The sequence below is a fragment of the Glycine max genome, chromosome 18 (assembly GCF_000004515.6).
Source record: "Glycine max cultivar Williams 82 chromosome 18, Glycine_max_v4.0, whole genome shotgun sequence".
Lineage (NCBI taxonomy): Eukaryota > Viridiplantae > Streptophyta > Magnoliopsida > Fabales > Fabaceae > Glycine > Glycine max.
Genome location: NC_038254.2, coordinates 43,237,065 through 43,258,416, shown reverse-complemented (window position 1 = coordinate 43,258,416; position 21,352 = coordinate 43,237,065). Strand labels below are relative to the sequence as shown.

At 33.6% G+C, this 21,352-nt stretch overlaps 1 non-coding gene across 1 annotated transcript; it reads right to left on the bottom strand.

Moving 5' to 3' along the window:
• Nucleotides 1-20,570: 20,570 nt before the first annotated feature.
• On the bottom strand, nucleotides 20,571-20,677 carry LOC113000245 (small nucleolar RNA R71). The gene has a single exon (XR_003265536.1). It is a non-coding gene; the product is annotated as a small nucleolar RNA R71 (small nucleolar RNA).
• Between the last annotated feature and the right edge of the window lie 675 nt (nucleotides 20,678-21,352).

Here is a 21,352-nt window from a genome sequence, read left to right as displayed (position 1 = left end):
TTATTGGTCTAATGGAATTGCCACAACTACAATAGCCTTGTCTTAGTCTAATGGAATTGTTAATGGAGAAATTTCTATTCAACCGAAATTAGTAAGGTTGAAGACGTAAAAGATGAATAACTATTGTTGTGAGTGTAGTAAAATCTTCTTTTATCTTGTATTTTGTGTGCTGGAATTATTCATTAGCGAAAATCATAAGAAATGGTAAAAAAAAAACCACATTTCTTAAAGGAGAAAAAATGATAATTTTCAAGAGCAGAAAGTTAAACATTTATTTGCATAAAAAATCATGTTTCTTACTAGCTAGTAACTTTTAATCTTTGGCTACAACCCATAGGCTACTGCACTGGATGTTACCCTTTTTGTATTGGTTGCGTTGTGAAAAGTATTATTTTGTCGTAAGATTGTTTTGACCACTCAGTATCATAGTTCTATAGCTCCCCAGCTTTTGGGATTGCCTATGCATCATTTAATCATGCAAGTCATTAAAATCATACTCTTGCACAGAAGCAGCATAGAAATAAAATGATTTATGCCTTATCTTCATCTTCTTATGCATTGTGTGTAATGGTGATTGCTGGTTTTCTGAGAAACATCTTTTGTGTATGTGTCTTGCTTAGGGACAAAATCAATATATCCTAACTATTATATTTTTAGTTTTTATAAATGGCTTCAATATGTGTTGTATAATCGCTAGCTATTAAGCTATTTTTACAAATGACATTAATATATTTTGCTTAATTAATTTTCAATTGTATGATTTAGCTGCAATTAAAAAAATAAACTACATTAGTTATCCCACAAAAACCATCTTAGAAGGGGACTCTTCTAAGATGGGTATCGTGAAAGACCGACATAGAAATGTAGGCATTCAAAGATGGTTTTCACTCAAAAACCTTCTTTGAAGCCGCCACATTCTTTGAATGTTTTCTAAGCCGCCACATTCAAAGATAGTATTGAGGTCACAACCATCTTCGAATGTGACACATTTTAAGATAGTTGAAGAATCTTCGTTGTAAATGCCGAACATTCAACGACGTTGGATACGATGACGGTTAAAAATCATAGTCAAATGCGTAAAATAACCATCGTAGTTAAGCTTTTTCTTAGTAGTGTGAGGTAAAAGATAACAAGGGAACATTTAGCAAAAGTCAAAAACAAGCCTCCCACTCTTTAGTAAAAGTGGAAGCCTCCTCCCTCTCTCATTTTTATTCTTCTCATCAATCTCTCCTCTCCATAGCTAGGAGAATTTTGAAGTTCAAAAAAGGGAAATCAATTTTCCTTCTCCTATAAAAATCTTTGGTTGATTCTTATTTGGTTTGCACCTTTCTTTCTCCCTTTGGTCTCCTTGTTCTCTCTTTTTTCTTCTCTCTTTTCCTTTATTAGGATGACCTATAGGTGTTTTAATGTAGAAACTCTCATGAGTGTTGCTTTGATTGTGTTTTTCCACAAGTGGTAAGGTGATGATGTTGTAGATTTGAGCAAGTTCTTTGAGTGAGCTCAAGGTCTTCCTTTTCTTCCTCTCAAATCTAGCTTGGACATGTCATGGGTAAGAGAAGCTTACCCCCTTTTTCTTTCTTTATGATGGTTTTGAGTTCTTTGGCTTGAATCTTGAGTTCTTTTGTTGGGGTTTAGTATTTAGAAGCTTAAATATTGATTATTGATATGTTTATTGTGAGTTTGGATGCTTGGGTAGCCATTAATGGAGTCAAAAGCTTGGATTTGCAAAGAAGGAATGTTGTAGATTTCGTAGTTTTGGCTAAGCTAAATTTTTTAGCTAGAACTAATTTTTGTTAGATTGGGGTCCACATAAATTTATCTCCAGCTAAAATTTATTACTAAGCTAATTTGTGGATGGGCTAAGTTTTCTAGCTTAAGCTAAATGAAGACATATTTCATTTTACCTTGAATGTTTTCTTGAGAGTTTCTAAATCAATTTATAATATCTATATAATTATTTTTATGAACTATATGGAAAGAATAAAGTTACTATTATAATGATTATTTTGTTGTTTGAGATACTACCTTACAAAGAAGAATGTATGTAATTATTGTTGGATCAAGTGGCCTCGAAATAATTAAGAAGATGGGGGTTGAATTAATTATTAATGTATCTTGACTAATTAAAAATTATCCTTCTTAATATTACTAGATTCAATTAGGTTTTACTACTAAGTTATGAGAAGGTAAAGAACAGAAACAATAACTTAGAAAAAAGTATAAAAAGTGCACAGCGAAAAAGTAAAGAGTGCAGGAAAGAAGAAAACAAACACAAGATTTATATTGGTTCGGCCACAACCCATGTCTACGTCCAGTCCCCAAGCAACCCACGGTTCTTGAGATTTCCAATAACCTTGTAAAATCCTTTACAAGCAAAGAGCCACAAAGGATGTACCCTCCCTTGTCCTCTTTGAACAACCAAGTAGATGCACCCTCTACTTGAAGCGAACCACAAAGGATGTATCCTCCCTTATGTTCACTATTACAACCAAGAAGCTACCCGCTTCTTACACAGAATTCTCAGACGCTTAGTTCTTTGAATTTAGTGTTTGGGCAAAGAATTCTCAGACGGTTAGTTCTTTGAATTCTTTTGGCAAGAGGGAGAAGGAAAGAATCAAAAGAATAACACAAGTTTTTTGGCCAATGAACTTTTCTTGAATAAAGAAAGTATTGAACAAAAACTCTTAGAAGAATGCTTTGAATGAATGAAAGAAATCTATTTTTTTGAATGAAAGGAATATCTTTTTTTGAATGAAAGAAAAATCTTTAAATGAAAAGAATCTATATTTAAAATTCGTGCCACGGTCACATATTTATAGTCATTTGATGACTCAAGTTAAAGTTTGTGACTCTTGGCAATTTCTTTAAAATTAGTTACTTTAAAAGTTGTGACTCTTTTGAAAACTAGTCACTTTAAAAGTTGTGACTCTTTTTGAAAACTAGTCACTTTAAAAGTTGTGACTCTTAAAAAAAATCTTCAGAAACTAGTCACTTTAAGAATTGTGACTTTTGGTAATTTACTTTTCAAAATAAGTCACTGGTAATCGATTACCATTATAGTGTAATCGATTACACATCAACAGATGTGACTCTTCATGTTTGAATTTGAAAACCAACATTTAGAAATACTGGTAATCAATTACAAATATCGTGTAATCGATCACACAAGTTTAAAAATGTTTTATCACAAGTTGTGACTTTTGAAATTTGAAATCCAACATTTAAAAACATTGGTAATCGATTACATGCTCATGGTAATCGATTACTTCTTTGTAAATCAATTTGAAAAGAATGTTGGCTATTGGTAATCGATTACTACCTTCTGGTAATCAATTTCCATAGAGTAAAACTCTTGGTAAAAGATTTTTCTTTGAAAAATTCTCTTGAACAAAATTGTGCTATTCAATCTTTTCTTTTGAAAAAATCTTTTTATACTTATCTTGATGCTTTTCTTGAAGTTCTTATACATCTTGAGTCTTCTCTTGAATCTTCACTTTAATCTTGATTCTTGATTGAACGACTCTTTGATTCTTGATACTTGCTTGACTCTTGATTCTTAACTTGAGTCTTTGGCATCATCAAAATAAACTTGGAAAACTTTGCTTCCACAATTATGAATCATATAAATGTTGAAATAAATGTAGTAAGTTTATCTATAAGATATGTACTTTATTATTAAGATTATTGGGTGATTGTTGAAATGCCATATCTTGAGAAGGAGAACTTGAATGAATTGCATATTCTATAAATGAATTATCTGAATGTAGCATGTTATTGATGAAATATATTATTTGTGGTCGAGATGTCTATGTTCTTAAGATGATGGCGGTACCTATTATTCTTGTATGAGAATTGTCCCTGTGTGTGGAGAAGAGTTAGTTGTAACCTTTGGAAAGAATTTTGTTGTTGAAAATAGTATGCTTGGGAAGGTGAGTTTCACACTAGAACTCCACCTCACTAACTTGACCTGGGGGTCTTGCCTAGTATCTTTCCAAGTACCACCCCTATGTTTTAACTTTGAATGGTGTGTCAAAGTGATTGAAATCTATTTCCCAAGAGCTTTAGTTGATTGATTTGGTGTGTAGGGAACAGGTTTTTGTTATTGTTGTTGTTGGTAAACAGTGTGTGTACAACAATGTATTATTATTGCCATTCATACACGATGGGTGTAAAGAAATGTACTATTGTTGCCGCTAGTACATGGTGGGTGCAAACACATGTACTATTGTCATTGATATATGGCAGGGGAAGAGTTGGTGAGTAAGCACATAAGTTAAGGGTACTAGGTAGGCTTTCAAGCTAGTGCTGGAGGTTTATGTGGTGGCTGACAGGAAAAGACCTATAGAATGGATTCAATGTTAATGTTTGAGGCGACTGAGTTGGTTACTGTGTGTGTCAATTGTGATGATAGTGGCCTAGTTGGTTGTTGGTATATGTCGATTATGACAATTATGTTGATTGAGTTATGATGATAATTTGTGATAGTTGATGGATAAAATGTATTCCATATTGTTTGTTGGTTTATGATGATGGATGTTGATGTTTGAACTATGTTGAGGTTTGTGATGGTACATGTTAACTATGGTTTATGGTGTTAACGAATCATGATAAGTGATAGTGATGGGACAATTTGTTGAGGTTAAATGAGGATTTATGATATGATGATGATGATGATGATGTTGATTATTGGCGATTGTAATTCTACACATATGATATGTTCATGTTTAAACTAAACTTGGTCATAAATTAATGATCACTATATACAAGATTTTCAAAGCTTTATGAAACTTGGTTTCCTTTTTTTACTTGTTTTGAATTTGTCCATGTTTATATGTTTTGTTTCGGTGAACTTACCCTTGCATGTTGCATTTGTGGTTCGTGTATGTGATGATCTTGTACTAATGTATCCGGGGAGCAGGTGATGTTCAAGTGGGTCTTCCTCTTGGAGATGGATCTTTCTTTATGAACCAAATTGGGTAGAAGTGCTTGGAAGCATAAACTATGCTTTCATTTGTGTTGTTTTATATAGTCATTCATATGCCTATAATTTGAAAAGGCTTAGGGTTTTATGTATTACCTTGTGAAGAGATCTAAGTATATGTCTATATATGAAATGGAAGATGTTATAATAAACAAGTTTGTAAAACTCTCGTCCAATGACAAAAGGTGGATTGTCATCCAATGAGTTGCAAAACTTGTCTTTCAGTGAAAAATCTTGTGTGCAATGTGTGACAGTAATGGAAAATGAAATATTGTAATGAGCAAATGAAAAACAGTAAAAATACTTAATTTTATATTGGTTCACTCAACCTGAGCTACGTCCGGTTCTCTTTTACCAACTAGTAAAGGGTTTCAATAATCATCCTTGATTACAAATTCTGGCACTTCTAGCCAATAAGTATTCTCAGGGCCACTCTTGGAACATCTCTTATACCCCCCCTGAATCTAAGAACACCCAAGTATTATTTTGTCGCTAAGTCACTTCTGGCTTTCATAAACAAAGATTTGATATAGAATCAAGGATTCTTTCCAAAACTTAGAGAGTGGATTTTACAATAAGGTTCTTATCTCTTAGTGATACTTTCTGTAGCATCCCATTTTTTCATAAATAAATTAAGTTTTAGAAAATTGTGAGGTTTTTATAATTAAATAAATAAAGAGAAATAGCTATATTAAAACAATGGTTTGAAGAAAAAAAATATTTGATTTATTTATTTGATAGGAAATAAATAGAGTTTCTTCTTATAAAATAATAAAAATAAATAAATAGAATAAATAATAAGTTGTAAGTACCCTAGCTATAAATAGAGACGTGTTAGGTCAGTTTTCACACTGACGATGCCTCATCTTTTTCTCAATTTCGTTTTCCCCTCTCCTCCTCCCAAAACCCTCTCCTTTTCCCGCATACCACCAAACCTATCTCAGAGAAATGACGATCTCAGATTCATACACAGTTGGATCGTTGTGAAATTGGAGCACCATAATCGGAACTCATTTTTGAACAATCTCACCATTGAAAATTACAAAAACATGTCAGAGCTGAGAGAAATACCCTTTGCATCGTAGTTTTTTCTTTTCTAGCAGGAACCCAAAACCGTCTCAGTAAAACTATGATCCCGGACTTGTTAAATGTTGGATTGTTGTGAAATTTTGATATGTGGTTTGAGATTTAATTCTGCACACCTTCACCGTTGTGATTTATGAAATAATATACATAGAGAGAGAAAACAAAATCGCATAAAGACAGTACAAAATGGATGCTTCAATCCCTTCTCCTTCTCTCTAACGTTTGGGAACCCTATCAGAGCAATCAGAGGAAAAAATTGCAGAATCTCAACAAATTGCTAGAGATGCCACTATCGTTGCCGGAACACACGTGAGCCCGCTTAGAGGTAAGGGGTTAGAATGAACATGTGTAGGGATTCTTAGAGGATTAAATTGGGGTTTATTTTGGGATGTTTATGGAATTATAATTTTTCCTTTAAGATTATAAATACAATATTGTTATGTTTTACGTACCAATTGATGTTCTTATGAGAATTGATTGATAAATTTGAGTGTTCTTGATGTTTTTATGTTTTGACCTATGATTTTGATATAATTGTGTGAAATTATTTGAGGGGTTTTACTCCCCATGTTGTGATAAACCTTTTGTATGAATTGTTATATTGAGATTATGAATTTGTGATTCAAATTGTGAGTATGTGATAAATTGAACCTGTGATTAAAGGTAAAATACATGTGTATTAAGTTGTGAGCTATGAACTGTGCAATTACACAATTGTAAGACCCTTTAAGGGCGACTAGTATTATGATGGGATTCACTGTGGGAACCCGACGAGTTAAAATGATTTTGAAAACAATTGAGTAGTTGTGTGTATTGCATAGTTCATAGGTAAAGTGTATATGATGTTGGATCAAGTGGCCTCAGAATAATTAAGAAGGGGGATTGAATTAATTATTCCTAAACCTTTACTAATTAAAAATTTACTCTTCTAAGGCTTTTACTATGTTGTTAAGAAAATAAAGAATAGAAAAGAAACTTAACCAAAAGTAAAAGCAAGAATTAAAGTGCACAGCAGAAATTAAAAGAGTAGGGAAGAAGGAGACAAACACACAAAAGTTTTTATACTGGTTCGGCAACAACCCATGCCTACATCCAGTTCCCAAGCGACTTGTGGTCCTTGAGATTTCTTTTCAACCTTGTAAAATTCCTTTACAAGCAAAGATCCACAAGGGATGTACCCTCCCTTGTTCTCTTTGAACAACCTAGTGGATGTACCCTCTACTAGAACTGATACACAAGAGATGTACCCTCTCTTGTTCTCAGTCAACAACCCAAGTAGATGTACCCTCTACTTGTACCACAAAGGATGTACCCTCCAATGTGTTAAGACAAAGTTCTCAGGCGGTTAAACCTTTGAAACTTTGTGAATGGGGATACAAAAGAATTCTCAGGTGGTTAGTCCTTTGAAATCTTTTGTATATGAGAAAGGGAAGAATCAAAAGAATTCTCAGACTGTGTCATTTTGAATTCTTTGACAAGGGAAAAGGGAGACACAAAAGAATTCAAGCGGTTAGTCCTTTGTTCTTTTGGAAAAGGGAGAAGAGAGACACAAAAAGAATTCAGGCGGTTAGTCCTTGGCGAATTCTTTTTGGCAAAGGGAGAAGGGAATGAAAAAGATGAATAGCACAGTTTTCAAGGTTTGAAAAACCAGAAAACTTTGGAAAGCTTTTGGCAAAAGGAAGAAGAAGAAGTTCAAAGAGATTCAGAAATCAAAGTGGAAAAGTTGTTGTCAAAAGAATTGTTGAATGAATTAACTCTTAAAATGCAAATCAAAGTGTTGCTTTTATAGACTCTTCATGTCTGGTCAAGAGAACCATTAGAAGAGTTATAACCTTTAGAAAAACTTGAAAACCTTTGGAAAAGTTACAACTTTTAGAAAAACTTGAAAACTATTGGAAGAGTTACATCTTTTGATTTTGTTCAGAAACTATCACTGGTAATCGATTACCAAATCAGTGTAATCGATTACACAAAACTTTTTTATGAAAGGATGTGACTCTTCACATTTGAATTTGAATTTCAACGTTGAAACACACTGGTAATCGATTACCAAATCATTGTAATCGATTACAACATTTTGAAATCAATTGGAACATTGTAAATTCAGTTGAAAGCTTTTTGAAAACCATTTTGCTACTAGTAATCGATTACAATAATCTGGTAATCAATTACCAGAGAGTAAAAACTCTTTGGTAAAAGGTTTTGAGAAAAATTCATGTGCTACTCAGTTTTTGAAAAAACTTTTTAATACTTATCTTGATTGAGTCTTCTCTTGATTCTTGAATCTTGATCTTGATTTTTGGAACTTGAATCTTGAAAATTGATTCTTGATTCTTGAAATCAAATTTCCTTTTGAACCTTGAAGTGTTCTTGATTCAATCTTGAACTCATTCTTTGATTCTTGAAGTCATCATCTTTGTTAACATGAAGTGTTCTTGACTTTTGAGCTTTTTGTCATCATCTTTGTTATCATCAAAACTCCTTGAATCAATCTTGATTCATCATGAAGCTTGCTTCTACATATGATTCATGAAGTGTGATTGAGATTATACCATATGATTGAGATCAAGTGTATGTGATAAATTAAGTATGTATGTGATTGAGATATTGTGTTCATTGAGTTATGAACTATGAATTATACAATCGCACGACTATAAGACCCTTTAAGGGCGACGAGTTACTGCGCGACGAGTATTGTGATAGGAACCACTATGGGGACCCGATGAGTTTAATCATAAGTGCAACGAGATAAACCTGTTTTGAGAACAATTGAGGAGACGTGTGTTTTGTACAGTTCATAGATAAAGTTTGTGTGCTAAAATATTTTCTGGGTTAGACCTGAATCAGGAGAGAGAGGCCCTAACGGACTCTTCGGAGTGTAGGCCTTGGGTGCCGATCCCACATAGTTGGAGCATTCTCGCAAAATAGCGTGACCCTAACTGGTCTCCCTATGATTTTACCTAGTGAGAATGACCTGACTTATTAGTGTGTGATTTGTCTTGTCATGTACTCCTAGGCGCCCGACGAGGTTTTTCACTGACATGGTATCATATTGCATATAGTATTGAGTCTTAGTGTATATGTTGCATAACGCTTGTGTATTGATCGATATTAATTGACTTGGTGATATTGTGTTTTGATCCTTGAGTACGTGAATGTTGTGAAAATGAATAAGATGTGTTGTGTTGTGATATGATGTTGGGCGACAAAATGGTGAAATGACATGAGTTATGTTTAAGTAAGTTTTATTTTGTTTATATGATATTTATATCTACATGTTATCTTGTTCCTCTCCATTAGTTAGGAATGTGATAACTCACTCCCTGTGTGTTATTTGTTTTAGGATCCTGTGATGATCTTGAACTTTGTGTTCGGGGGAGCAGATGACTAGGTGAATTGCTTTAAGGAGCCTTGTGCTAAAGAACGTTGAGACACAATGCTCTGATAGGATGCGACATTGGGGTATATGTTTCTATATTAATTGTATGAAGTCTTAGACGACCTTGTTTGAGCCGAGATGACTTTATTATTGATTTGGACAAGTTTGAATATGACGTAAAAGAAAGTGAATGCGAGCCTTTTACCCGGTTGAAAGGATTTTTTTAAATGTGTTTTAAAAACTTTTAATTAATTATGATTTCTTTTCCTTTTATTAGTACATATATGTATGGGATAAAGGGTGTCACACTTTGTATTTACAAAGGATGGACTATCTTAGGCTTAATGTGTTTCTTAATAGTTGTTCTTTTTTTCTCTCATTTATTAATTCATGGCTATTTTTCTTTCTATGTATGTTCATCCAAGTTTTTCAATCTTTGTTGTCGTATTTATACGTAGAGAGACACTTGTAATTTTGGAGAGTATCTTGGAGATTTAATGTTATGACTATTGTGTAGATTGATCCTCATTTCTTGAATTAAGCAGATACTGCACGTTTTTACCATTAATCATGCAAAAGGAAATAAAGGATAATTTCGTTGATATGTTCCTTTTAAAACAAAATCATATAAAATGAAATAAGTAGATGATTCAATTAAATGATTATCCCACAAGTTTTTTTGATGTATTGGACGAGTGCTTCATGCTTCCAGTTGATGAGTTATCCATCTGTGGATAGATCTCTTTTGGTGTTGTTTCTACTCATCAAACCTATTGACTTACACGCAACAAAGTGGTTAACATAAATTTATATCTTTATTTTCATCAAAATCATAAGAGATATCTGGGTCGTCTAGTGATGGATCATCTAGTGTCTAACAATCTCCCCCTTTTTTTATGATGACAAACTATATAAATTTTGAGCAATGAATATAGCAATTATATATTAGAATAATGGAAGTATGAATGACAACATATCAAAATGTTATATCTGGTAGTTTTCAGCTCCTCCTAAGTCTAACATTTATGTGTATGAGTGGATGGAGTTGTAGACACAAATATATCTTTCACAACACCTTATTTTATTGATTGATTGGTGTTTTAACCATCAAATTTATTAGATTTTCATATGCATTTTGTGATGTTAATTTGACATTATAGTTAACTTTAGGCCTTGTTTTGAATCAAATTTGATTTAAATTCAGTTTTTACTTTGTCTTAGGTAGAATTTTAGGTTTTAGTTAGTTTTAATGAATTTTCGATAGTTTTTCCAGCAAAATTAGGCCATTCTGGCAAGAGCTCTGGAAGGAGAAATTGTAAAAATTGAAGATGAAAGTCAGGAAAATTAAGAGCAAGATATTTTTCAAGGATAAATCAATTGAAGAAGAAGGTAATTAATTAAATTAATTAGACTTTTTTTGTAATTTTGTATGATTATCTCCTTAATTAAACCCACGTACAATCCTATAAATAGGAAGCTAGACATTCATTGTAACAATGTAGAAGTCTCGAGCAATTCTTAGAATTATATTTTAGACTTCCACCTACTAGACACTGCACCTCTATTATTCCATTAAACACTCTAGGTTTCATTGTATTATTTTTATGGTGCAATTCCTTACACCCGAGAGAGGAAAGGATGAACCTTGTTTTGCTTTAATTCTATCAATTCAACACTTCATCTTGAGTTCTTTATTTGTTTTCGTACTTAATGCATTTATTTGATTAACCATCTTATAAATGAATTCAGGAATTGACTTGTGCGTAATTTGGCGAGCCTTGTTGAAACCTAAACATGAATCAAGTACTTAATTGGAGTTATCTCTAGGGATAGAAGAATCTTGGTTAATCTTCGCTAAGTCTCAACCATTAATTTTGATTGTAGATGTCGGTATGTCCAAGGGATTGAGTATCAAACAAGTACTTTAGAATCTGTGACCATGCATGAGCTTGGGTAGAATACATCAGTGAATTGGGATGAGCAAGAGAGATGAGTAGAGAATTGTGAAGATATAGTGGATCGAGAGAATTCCAAGTCCAAACCTAGACATTCATTTATTAAGATTGACGTCACCATCCAAGTCTAAATCTTTACTTAGTTATTTTACTATCATTTAATTTTTATTGAAACTTATTTTGTTATTTATTTCATTAGAATCACAAAACAAAAATAAAAAACCTAGTTCTATTTAAATAATTACATGAAATTGTGCTCCTTTATTCCATTGGGAGACAACTCAGACGATAGTTCAGTTACTATGTCATGACTCGATTACACTTGACCTTTAAGTTGAATCTAATGTGAAAAAAATTCGTAACAAGTTTTTGACGCCGTTGCCAAGGTATAAATGAATTATTATATTTATTTGATTAAGAAATTGTAAACATTTATAAATAGGCTATTAAATAAATGTAGATAGATTTTATTAGGTGATAGATTAGTAGATACTAATTAGAGTAAATAGAGCATGTGTATATCTGACACCCTCTACCCCGACATATATATAAATAAATAAAACATATAAAAATATTGATCAACAAATTTACGTGGGTAAAAGATTCAAATTCACTTCACTATTACTAAATAAGACTTATTAAAAATATATTCAGCTCAAAACAAAGTTGTCAAAGTTTATGAAAAAAAGTTTTGTTAAATCAGTGAGGTAAAATAAAATAAAATAACATCATGCAATTAAAATAAAAACTTATCTCCAATGTCACATTCTATCAAAGCATTGTGTCCAACGTCCTCTGGCACGAGGTTCTTTAAAGTCATTCACCTAGTCATCTACTCCCACGAACAAAAGGTTCAAGATCATCATAGGATCAAAACACAAATAACACACAGGGAGTGAATTATCACAAAAAAAAAAATAAAAAATCAAATAAACAAGATGCAATCAAAATAAATTATGGAAATATTTATAACATGACTCAACTCAATACAAACGACGTCACTTCACCACTTTATCTTTAAAATTCATTTTTCAATCACTAATCACATTACACATGAATCACACACTCGAGCTAAGATGCAATAACACTCATCCATTTCATAATAAATAATTAGCAAGTGTTATGTAACAATTATACTAAGACTCAAGCCTACATGCAATGTGGTACCGTGTTAATGAAAAACCACCCTGGGGCGCTTAGGAGTACATAACAAGACACACCACACAATGGGTATGTCAGGTCACTCTCACTAAGTAAAATCATAAGGTGACCAGTCAGGGTCACTCCATTTTGTGAGAATGATCCAATCATATGGGATCAACATAGGTTTGAAGGAGCACTCAAACCGAGTGTCTTTACTCCCAAGGCCTAGACTCTGAAGAATTCGTTAGGGCCTCACCTTCCTGATTCAGGTCCAACCCCTAAAATAATTTTTGCAAGCAGACACTGCTCCTGAATTATACAATACCTATGACCTCACACTCATGTTTCAAACACGTTTAACATATTGTGCTACAATTTAACACCGATTCCTAACTAGGAACCTACACTTTCTCTTCAACATTGCGCATAAACACTTTTCTCAATATAAATACTGGTTGGGTTATTGTATAATTCATGGCTCAAACCACAATTGTTGCCCGTTCAAGTGTTAAACACACACACATATTCACAACCAAATATCATGCCCAAAATTTAGCATCTCATAGTGTCACAATCCACCATCACAGGTTTACATGTTTCTCACAAATTAACACATGTTCAACTTTATACTTATACTCGATTTCAACAATAATATTATAAGCAAGCACTGCTCATGAATTATACAATACCTAAGACCTCACACACGTGTTTCAAACACATTTAACACATTGCGCTACAATTTAACACTGGTTCCTAATTAGAAACCTACATTTTCCCTTTCACACTGGGCATCAACATTTTTCTCAAGATAAACATTAGTCGGGTTATTATATAATTCACAGCTCACAACACAAGTAATGTCACATCAAGTGTTAACCACACACTTATTCACAACCAAAACTCATGTTCACAACTTCACATCTCATTATGTCACAATCAACCATCCTGTGTTTACGTGTATCTCGCAATTTAACACATTCAACTTTGCACTTATACTCAATCTCCATAATAATATTATAATCTCAAAGTGATATATTATTCTACAATTCATCATATGTTCAATTTATCACTTATATAAAATTTCAATCATAATTTCATAATCTCAATATAACTATTTATTACACAAATCTTATTCAAAACACAAACAAATTATACAAAAATATTTCTCAATCCACGGGGAGTAACATCCGTTAAAAAATTTCATATAATCACACAAGAAAAATTTCAATACAATAAAAATCCCAAAATAAACCCCAATTTGATCCTTTAAGAACCACTACATATGTTCATTCTAACCCCAATTGCAATAAACTCATCCCTTACCTCTAAGTGGGCTCACGTGTATATTGTGATAGCAATAACGACATCTCTAGTGTTTCATAAGATTCCTAAAGTTTTTCCTTTGACTGTTGTGATAGGGTTCCCAAACGTTAGAGAGAAGGAGAAGGGATTGAAGCCTTCATTCCGTTGTGAAAATGAGAATTTGTCCATCTATAGATGTATTGTGCATATCTCAACAGTGAAGATATGCGTAAATGAATCTTGAACCACATATCACAATTTCACAACAATCCAATGGTTATCGAGTCCAGGATCATAGTTTTACTGAGACAATTTTAGGTTTTTGCGGGAAAAGGAAAATCTACGATGAAAAGGGTATTTCTCTAAGCTCCAACATGTTTTCGTATTTTCCAGCGGTGACAATGTTCGGAAATGAGTTCTGAACCTGGTGCTCAAATTTCACACAATAATCCAATGGTGAATGAGTCTAAGATCATTGTTTTTCAAAGATAGGTTTTGTGGTATGCTGAAAAAAGAAGGGTTTTGGGAAGGGAATAGAGAAAATGAAATTGAGAGGAAGAGGAGACGTAGAAACTATCGTCAGTCTGAAAAATGACTTAACATGTGTCTATTTATAGATATGATACTCACAACCTATCATTTACTCTATTTATTTATTTATTATTTTATAAAAAGAAACTCTATTTTATTTCCTATCAAATGAATAAATAAAATATCCTTTTTATTTTCTCTCAAACCATTATTTTAATTAATAAATTTATTTCTCCTTATTTATTTATTTATTAAAAAATATCACTATTTTTCTAAAACTATTTTTTTTAAATAAAAGTTTTTAATTTATATAGGAAAAAATGGGATGTTACAGTATATATCTTTTAGATTTAATTAGGTGTATATATCTTTTATATTAGATTTAGGTAGTTAGTTATAAATTAGATTTTATTTGATTGTAAATATCTCCTATCTTCTAGGTTGTAATTGTAAGTAAAAATTCAGAAATTGAAAATTCAAATAATATCTAGCATATCTTTTAAGATTTGATTGATATATCTCACCTCTATTTGAAATTTAATTTCTGTTTTATGTTGTAAATATAATATCTAATTGATTGTAATTTTAAGATATTTTTTTTATATTTACTAACACATCTTTTGTAATTATCTTATCTAATTATCTTGTAAATGTTTTCTGCATTTAAATTTTTTCTTCCCTAATTACTCATAATTTTTGAATAAAATGTAGATATTTTCATAATTTCCAGTTTTTAAATTTTTATCTCTAATCTCTATTAGTAAATATAGTACATATAGTTTAGTGGGTAGATTTATCTTTAATTTTTAGATTTTTCTTTTCCCTTTATTTTCAAATTTTCGTGTATATATATTAGATATATATCTTTAATTTTTCTGTTTTTAATATGTCTTCACCAAGCGTTGATACCAAAACAACTGATTCTCTCATGTGAAGAGTGTGGAGGTGACCACCACTGTATGGAGGAAGTAGCCAAGGAAGCCAAATTCATGAGAGAATGCATTACAAAATTAGAAGAAGCTGTAATCAACCTTAGCACCACATCTTACTCCAACCTCGAGAGCACCATGGAGGTAAAAAAATTCGTTAAAAGATAAAGTAAAGGAGTTAGTGGTGCAAATAAAAGAAATAGCCAACATCGTTGACTGCAAGAGCTAATTAAGACATAGAGCCAGCTTACACAAGAAGCTAAACAAGCAATTACATGTGAGAAGTCATATCCCTGCAAATCAACAAAGCAAGATAAGGAGCGGGGATATAGAAGTCTTATAGACTTGCTTAAGCGACTTGATGTCACCATTCCTTTCATCGATGCCATAGACATGATGCTAGAATACTCAAAGCTCTTAAAAGACCTCATAATTAAGAAGAAGAGTTTGAAAGACTATGGCGTAGTGACTATTGAAGAGGATTGTAGTGCCATCTTGGAGAATCACAAGAAGCTAGGTGCTCTCAGTAATTTTACTATTCCTATTTCCATTGGGAATCTAACAGTAGGAAGAGCATTCCTTGATCTTGGATCTAGCATCAACCTAATGTCATTATCTTTACTAAACAAAATTTGAAAGCTAGCAATGGAACCAACACGTATGATGATACAACTAGCAAACTGTTTCATTAAATTTCCTTTTGGAATAGTGGAGAACATGCCTGTATGAGTTAGGAGGTTCAACCTTGAAGTGGACTTCAAACCAATAGCACAACAACTAAAGGAGACTCAACTTGATGATGAAAGAGGAAGTGTTAAAAGAAGTACTAAGGCTTCTTGAAACTGGAATGATATATGCCATTTCTGAAAGTTCATGGGTAAGCCTCATGCAAGTAGTCCCCAAAAAAGGTTGAATAACAGTGATAAAAAATGACAACAATTAGTTGATTCCTACAAGGACCATGATCGGTTGGAGAATGTGTATTGATTACCTCCTTCTTAACATGGCAACAAGGAAAGACCACTTTCCTCTTCCCTTCATGGATCAAATGCTTGAGAGGTTAGCCAGTCAAGCCTTCTATTGATTTCTAGATGGATACTCGGGGTATAATCAAATTCTTGTTAAGTTAGAGGATCAATTGAAAAAACCTTCACTTGCACATTTGGAGTCTTTGCCTATCGAAGAATGCCCTTTGGACTTTGCAATGCACCAACCACATTCCAAAGGTGTATGAATGCCATCCTTTTTGACATGGTAGAAAAATGCATAGAGGTATTTATGGATGATTTCTCTATATTAGGAGATTCATTCATGCCATGCCTCAACAGCTTGGAAAGAGTCCTAGAAAGATGCATTGAAGAGAACCTTGCTCTTAATTGGAAAAAATCCCACTTAATGGTAACCGAATGTATAGTGCTCGGGCATAAAATCCCAACAAGAGGTATTGAAGTAGATCAAGCCAAGATAGAAGTAATTGAAAAGCTCCCACCACCTCAAGATTTACTTGTCAAAGGAAACTCGTTTCACTTAAATGAAGAATGCCTTTAAGGTTTCGATCTCTTAAAAAAGAAGCTGGTAATAACATTAATTATAGTGGCTCCCAATTGGGGGCAAGAATTCAAATTAATGTATGATGCTAGTGACTATATGGTGGGACCAATATTAGGACAAAAGAGGAATGAAAGAATTCATACTATCTACAATGCCAACAAGGTGCTAAATAGAGCCCAAATCAACATGCAACCACGAAGAAGGAGAAGCAAGTAGTGGTTTCTGCCCTTGAAATTTTTTGATCAAATCTTGTAGGATCAAAAGATCATTGTGCACACCAACCATTCAGCTATAAAATATCTACTCACCAAAGCGGATTCCAAGACAAGATTAACTAGATGGGTCTTTCTAATACAACAGTTTGATCTAGAGATCTGAGACAGAAAAGGGTGTGACTAGCTAGTAGCCAATCATCTATCAAGATTGGTTAATGAAGAAGTCACCAAGAAAGAAAAAGGAGATCAAAGAAGAATTCCCAGACGAGACACTCATGGCAGTAAGCTTCTAGGATGAGGTCTACGCTTGGTTCACTAGCATGGCAAACTTTAAGGCCACGGGACAAGCATCGGAAGGTATGAAATTGCACAAGAGAAAAAGGTTCTTTTGAGAAGCCACCAGATATGTTCAGCATGACCCTATTCTTTTTTGTATTACTGATCACAATTTGTTAAGGTGATGTGCAACAAAGGGAGAACAAGCTAGCATGCTTTGACATTGCCACAACTCACCATATGGAGGCCAGTTCAACAGAGAAAGAACAACTGCGAAAATTCTTCAAGCTGGATTCTATTAGCCTACACTCGTCAAAGATGCTTATAATCTTGCACGATCATGCAATATTTGTCAACGAATCGGCAACATATCTAGACGACATGAAATGCCATTACAGAACATGCAGGAGGTAGAAGTGTTTGATTGTTAGGGAATTGATTTTTTTGGTCCCTTACCATCCTCACGTGGCAACAGATATATCTTGGTAGTAGTGGACTATGTCTTAAAGTGGGTGGAAGAAATTTCTAGTCCAACCAATGATGTAAAGATGATGATTAATATCTTAAAGAGAAACATTTTTGTTAGGTTTTGATTGCCTAGACTCTTGATTAGTGATGAAGGTACACACTTTTGTATTGCTCAATTCTCAAAGGTCTTTCAACACTATGATGTTTGACACAAAGTAGCATCACCTTATCATCCGTAAACAAATGGAAAAGTTGGAGTTTAGACTAGGGAGATCAAGAGGATACTAGAAAACACCGTACCTACTTAAAGGAAGGATTGGGCTGCAAAGCTTGATGATTTCCTATAGGCATATAGAACAACCTTCAAAACATCCATTGGCATCTTTTCGTTTCAAATGGTGTACAAAAACGTGTGCTATCTACCAATGGAGTTAGAACTAAAAACTCATTAGGTGAGGATTGATGTGCCATTATTTTCTCCTATTTCTTAACCCTTTTTGCACCATTTTAATTACTGATTTGTCTTAATTGTTATATTAATTATGCATTTTTATCATTTGGGTCTACTGGATTAATTTTGTGTTTTTAATTTAATTTTAGGAGAATTATAAGCAATTGGGCTTGAATCCAAAATTGGGCTTGGACTTGAAGAGAGCAGACTATTTTATTCTACCAAATTTTATCTTATCTTGATTTTATCTTATCTAAATATTATTTAGATTTGATCTCATCTAGATATTATTTCATCTAGATCTTATCTTATCTAAATTTTATTTTATTTATGGGTTTGGATTTAAAACAGATTTGTAAGCTTTGGGGGCTGAAAACTATATAACAACACCAAGGTTCTAGTTTAGACTCTCCTCTCTCTCTCCTCTCCTCTCTCCCTTTTTCGTTTTAGTTTTAGAGTGCTACTCTCTTTTTCGTTTTAGTCACTTTTTCGTTTTAGCAATAAAATTTCGTTCTTGCTTCAATCTACAATTTCGTTCTCTATTGATTAATGGAAGGCTAAGTCTCCAGCATTGTTTTCTCTTGAGGATCAAGCACAGTTCTCTTTGAGGTTCTAGTATTACTATTAAATTCTGATCAGTTTTTCCTCTTCACCAATTACTCTGTATTTGTTGCTATTAATTCATGCATGCTTAGTGCTTGATTAATTGTCTTTGCACTTAATTAACGTTCATGCTTAATGATCGTTCATGATTAATTGGTGTATGTGTTGCTTAATCACATAATGAATGCCTTGTGTTAAATTTCGCTTAGTAATTTAATTTAGGGTTGGATTAAGTGGTTGAACTGATAAAGGATAAATTATCGTAACCTAGGATAAGAAACTTGCTTGTGAATCACGGAGAAGCAATGTGTTCATAATAGCTAGTAATTCGTGTTTTATGTTTAGTTGTTTTATGCTTTCCTGTTGTGTTAGTGTTGTTTAGTGTCTTGTTATTTTGTTTAGTGTGGTGTTTTGTTTTAGTTTTTCTGTTCAGCGCTTCCCCTGTTTCAGTTTTTGCGTTTTGCTGTGCATAGTGCTTTGCGATGGATTTAGTGACCACTTTTGCTGACCTGGAAAACAGAGTAGTAGTGCAAATCCATTAGTGACTGAATTAGTGACTGCTGCTGACAATTTAATTGACGATTTTTGTTTTGATAGTTAGGGTTGTTATTTTTGGCTGAATTTTGGTGTGGTAGGTTCTTTTGACTCATATTTTGTGTGAAAAATACCAGGAACACTTGTTGTGGGTAGATTTGAGAGATTCAAAAAAATTTGAGAACTTGTGTTTAGCAAAACTTCAAATGGCCATAACTTTTGCTCTAGGTATCAGAATGACTATTATTATATATGTATTTGGGGTAGAAAAAATTTCCCATACCGTGGCAGCCGCCAAAGGCCGACTAAGGTCTCTAGCTAGCCAAAATCGCTTGTTTACTAGTTTTTTTTATTTTTCAAGTTTTATTGTTTTATTTTTCTAAACTTTCCTTAGGTAGTTTCCATAGTTAGACTTTCAATTTTTGTATGAAAATTTTTGTGCTATCTTTTCCATGATTTTAGGGTGTTGCTCACAAAATTTCAAGTCATTTGGATATCATTTGAGGGTAGTTGTAGTTCAAACCTACACTGTTACTTGCATAAGAAGGCAACTAGTTGTGCATGCTGAATGTAGTATATGACTAGAGGCAATCCATCTGACTTACAACCCTTTGATCCTGAGATAGATAGGACATTTCATAGATTAGTTAGGCATCATTTTGTACCTTTTGAGCATCCTGAGCATTCTGTTATTGGTGAGTCTGAGCATTTTGTGGTTGGTAATTTTGAACATCCTGATTTTGAGCATTATAGTTTTGAACATTCTGATTTTGAACATTCTGAGAACATGGCACAACCTCCACCCCATGAGAGGACTCTAAGGGAAATGGCTGCACTTGATTTCACCTATGAAAGCTTGTGCATCCAATACCCTGATGAGGATGTCCCATATGTTCTTAAAACTGGACTGATCCATTTGCTTCCAAAGTTTCATAGCCTTTTAGGTGAAGACCCGTACAAACATTTGAAAGAATTCCATATTCTCTGCTCCACCATGAAACCCCCAAATGTCCAGGAGTATCACATATTTCTAAAGGCTTTTCCTCATTTTTTAGAGGGAGTGGCAAAGGACTAGCTATATTACCTTGCTCCAAGGTCCATCACAAGCTGGGATGACCTCAAGAGAGGTTTCTTAGAAAAAAAATTTCCCTGCTTCTAGGACCACGACCATAAAAAAGGATATTTCAGACATTAGGCAACTCAGTGGAGAGAGCCTATATGAATATTGGGAGAGATTTAAAAAAATATGTGCCAGTTGCCCTCACCACCAGATTTCTGAGCAGCTTCTTCTCCAATATTTTTATGAAGGACTCAGTAACATAGAGAGAAGTATGATAGATGCTGCCAGTGGTGAAGCCCTTGGAGACATGACCCCTGCTGAAGCCAGAAATTTAATTGAGAAGATGGCTTCAAACTCCCAGTAATTTAGTGCCAGAAATGATGCTATTGTCATTAGAGGAATGCATGAAGTAGCCACGAATTCATCTTCATCAGCTGAGACTAAGAATCTTGAAGGTAAACTAGATGCCTTGGTTAACCTGGTAACCCAACTGGCCATGAATAAAAAATCTGCACCTGTCGCCAGACTCTGTGGTTTATGCTCCTCTGCCGACCACCACACAGACCTTTGCCCTTATGTGCAGCAATCTGAAGCAATTGAACAGCCTGAAGCTTATGCGGCAAACATCTTCAATAGACCTCCTCAACCTCCGCAACAAAATCAGCCACAACAGAACAATTATGACCTCTCCAGCAACAGGTTCAATCCTGGGTGGAGGAATCATCCCAACCTTAAATGGTCAAATCCTTCACAATAGTAGCAGCAACAACAACAACCTTATTTTCAGAATACTGCTGGCCTAAGCAGACCATACGTTCCTCCACCAATCCAGCAGCAACAACAACAATAGCAACAACCCCAGAAACAACAAACAGTTGAGGCTCCTCT